Genomic DNA, 4,073 nt, shown 5'->3' on the forward strand with positions numbered 1-4,073 from the left:
GCGGCGTAAATTTGTAATGAAGCCAAAAAAAAAAAGGTCACAAAGATAGACAAACGTAAAATAGATAATGCGAACGAAAGATTAGAATAAAACGTAAATAAAAAATAAAAAGAGAATTAGATAAAACTTCCTCTTAATCATATACTTTGGCGGCGTAAATTTGTAAGGAAGCAAAAAAAGGGTTACTGAGACAGACAAACGTAAAATCAATTATACAAACGGGAGATTAAGAGACAAAAAGGAGAACTAAGGAATAAAGGGAACATTAGACAAAGCTTTCCCTTATTCTTATACTCAGGTGGTGCAAATTTTTAAGGAAAAAGAAAAAGAAAAAAGGTCACAAAGCAAGACAAAAGTAAAATCAATTATAGAAACGGAAGATTAAGAGACAATAGGGAAACTAAGGAATAAAGAGAACATTAGACAAAACTTACCCTTATTTTTATCCCCAGGTGGTGCAAATTTATGAGGCAAAAACACAAAAAAAGGTCAGAAAGGAATGGGAGATTTAAGAGTAAAATTCATTATACAAACGGGAGATTAAGAAACAACAGAGAAGCTAAGGAATAAAGAGAGAATTAGATAAAGCTTATCTTCACCGTATACTCTGGCGCCGCAAATTTGTGAGGAGGTGAAAGTTTATAATTCATGAAGGTATTTCAAAACGCTGACAAGTTTCCCGGAGTTGTTTTATATCCTCTCGTCTTGTCATCTCCGTGTCTCGGGCGTGGCCGTGGTGGAGTTTTTTTTTTTCCTTTTTTTCTTAGCGCTCACTCACCTGTTCAGCTTTTCTCTTCATTTTTTTTTTTATATATATTTTAAGCTTTATCTTTACTTTTTCATTTTATCCTATTTTTTATTTTATTTATTTATATATTTATTTATTTTTATAGCGTTTACTCACCTGTTCAGCCTTTCTCTCCATTTATATTTATTTTTATTTTTATTTTTTATTTACTTTTTGATATTTATTTTTATTAATTTTTATTTTATTTTATCTATTTATTCTTATTTTTATTTATTTAGCGTTTACTCAGTCTTTCTCTTTATTTTTATTTTCTTTATTTTCTTATATGTCTGTTTCTTTTCTACAGCGGCGTTATGCGGTCCACACACATATATCAGCACCTAACATGATCAAATAATCTAAGCAGACTCTCCAATATAAGGAGGCCTCGTGGCGCAACGGATAACGCGTCTGACTACGGATCAGAAGATTCCAGGTTCGAATCCTGGCGAGGTCGAAGTGAATTTTTTTAAGTACTTCTTGATGAACAGAATTATAGAGTGTAGAAAATGACATAACTACGAAATATTCTGCAAGACTGCCTAGCTTTTACTGCTCTGGGGAAACACTTGTCGAGTTGTGACGATGGTGTCCAGTCCAAGGTTCTTATGGGTCCGGGTGTGCTCTGTGAAATAAATATTGTTGTAGAAAATAATATTCATAATTGTCACAGGCCGCGATAGCTTACAGTACTGAACGGGTCGGGTAACTAAGAGACAGGCAGCGGGGGAGACACAGGTTTTATTCCAGCCAAGAGGTTTAGATACTGTGTTTCATAATATCTGCTTCGTTAATATCTTTTAGCGTAAGGCTGTATGTGGTGGTCGTATAAGAGTTTGTCTTTTCTTTCCCGCAATATTATTTAGCGTGATCCGAGTGCCATTTTTTTCTTAATGTTTTGGAGACTTACACTAATATATTTATCAATGTCAATTTACTTCCTCATCTCAAGAATAAATTAGCTGATAAAGTATGAAAACAAAATCCGATCTTTATATTTTTTAATACGTGAGTGCCCATAAAGGGAGAGATTTGAAATAACAGTAATTCCTATGTAAACATACTTGTATAATATGACAAACAAGATGTAGATTTTGAGTCATATGAACCGACACAACTTTCTTTTTTTCGTGAGACTCCTGAAAAAAGGGAAGACACGCGCGACATCGGAATGTAACTCATACCTGTCCGGGGCTCTAAAATCACGGGAAGTGGAGGAAGAGGAGGAAGAGGAGGAGGAGAAGGAAGAAGAAGAAGAGGAAGAGGAGAGGGAGGAGGAGGAGGTACCGTCTCTTAAAGTTTACTGACAAAGGTGCACGCGAGTCTGTTTTGACGTTAGGAAAGGATTTCTGTCATAGAGAAGATACGTAAGAGGAGGAGGAGGAGGAGGAGAAGGAGGATGAGTGTAACTGATATCGGTCTCCTCCCGACCCCGGGATAAGGATTTCACGCTGTACACAAACATACACACACACACACACACACACACACACTCTCTCTCTCTCTCTCTCTCTCTCTCTCTCTCTCTCTCTCTAATCCTTTTTTTACCTGCGCTGAATGATGAACCAGCTTGAGGTTTTCCACATATAAGAAAACATTTAAACTTCTTATTTGGTTAGTTTTTCGGTGTCATTTTATTTAATATGTTTTTATGCTGAAGCTCAATATATCTATTGGGGCTCCATGGATGTATCAATAATAGAGAAGTTATTAGAAAAGAACATGGAGCAGGTAAATCAAAAGGAAATCTAATGTGTATCGTATGGTGATGTACACAAGTATATTAAATCATAGATGTAAATAGTTTAAAAAGAAGAGAAAATGTGTGATATTTTGTCCTGTTGACCTGCTTACTCAGCCAGTGGTGTTGGGGCAAGAGTTGTCCCCAAGGTTGATGGTTCCGGTGTGGGTGTTCTCCTGACGTGACTTTCCCCCTTGGTCTGAGAGGGCGGTGTTTTCTGGACTGGCTGGTCGCTGTGGCCTCGCCGGCGCGGCAGCAGGCGGGAGAGTAATGGTGGACGATCTGACCCCATGATGAAAGGTTCTCTTGTGTGCGTCCTCTGGCCTTGAGGCTCCTTCAGGGTTTGACAAGATGGTGTTTGCTGGGCGGGCTGCTCGCCGGGGCCTCGCCGGTGCTGCAGCAGGTACGAGAGGAGGTCGGACAGCTACAGGTCCGTCTCCGTGTCCGTGACTCTGCCGCCCACGGTGGTCCTGATGGTCAGGGGAAGGCTGGGGTCCAGCTTGAGGAGGTGTCTGTAGTTGACGTATTCGTTGGGCGAGGTGTTTTCAAAGGTGTGTATGGACCTGGGGACTTTCTCCCACTTGTCTATGTCGAAGGAAAACTTGACGACCGTCTTGGTCTTGAGGACTCTGCGGAAGAGTCTGCGAGGCCGGCGGACCACCAGGCTGAGGGCGGAGGGGAACTGCATGAAGCGCGCCCGCACGAGGCAGTACATGGCAGTGAGCGGCTTGGCGCGCCTCCTGGCGGCGTCCAGCAGCCGCGGGTTGTCGTCCAGGAACTGTCCCAGCTTGTACTGGGTGGGTGTCTTCACAGTCTTCCCGCCAGAAGAATACTCCATCGTTATCGGCAGGTTTTCGTCGAGCTGCTCGAGCACTTCCTCCTCCAAGACTTTGCTGTGAGCAGTGTTGGCCAGCGTGTCGCCGGAGGCCGGCAGCCACGCCGCCGTCTCGAAGGTGAAGTCCGCCAACACGTGGGTCTTGGTGGTGCCCGGCAAGACGGAGCTGGTCTGCGTCACGCTGAGGCGGACGCGCTCCGGCCGCTCCTGTGCGGCCGACACCTTCATGCAGCAGGCAGCCTCGGGGCGGTGCCCCGCCGAGTCCGGGGGGCTCGGGAGATCACGGTGAAGCAGGCGGAATTCCATCTGTCTGCTGTGTCATAAATAATTAATATGTGCTCTGATCCACCTCATTACCTCGGTTTGGCTCTTCGGTTTTGGGGATGCTAGAGTTAGCAGCGCAAAGACTGGCACGCTGCCTCCACGATGCTGCCTCTGACCTTGCCCCTCTGAGGGGGGACTACGTGCATGCGTGCGTTAGAGAGAGAGAGAGAGAGAGAGAGAGAGAGAGATTAACCAACAGTGAGACAGTCAGACAGATTACCCGATAGACTCCCCCCCTCGGGGGGGGGCTACTGTGTACTGCGTGCGTGCGTGCGTGCGTGCGTGCGTGAGAGTAGCTACAGGATAGCATCACTGCAGGAAATCTGTGGGTGCTGATGATAGTGGTAACGATGATAAAGGTTGTAAATTGTTATGTGAATATGGTC

At 44.0% G+C, this 4,073-nt stretch overlaps 1 non-coding gene across 1 annotated transcript; it reads left to right on the forward strand.

Annotated features, from left to right (window-relative positions):
• The first annotated feature begins 1,171 nt into the window (after positions 1–1,171).
• Trnar-acg (transfer RNA arginine (anticodon ACG)) lies at positions 1,172–1,244 on the forward strand. The gene has a single exon. It is a non-coding gene; the product is annotated as a tRNA-Arg (tRNA).
• Positions 1,245–4,073: the final 2,829 nt, after the last annotated feature.

Source organism: Eriocheir sinensis, chromosome 39, assembly GCF_024679095.1.
Source record: "Eriocheir sinensis breed Jianghai 21 chromosome 39, ASM2467909v1, whole genome shotgun sequence".
Classification (NCBI taxonomy): Eukaryota; Metazoa; Arthropoda; class Malacostraca; order Decapoda; family Varunidae; genus Eriocheir; species Eriocheir sinensis.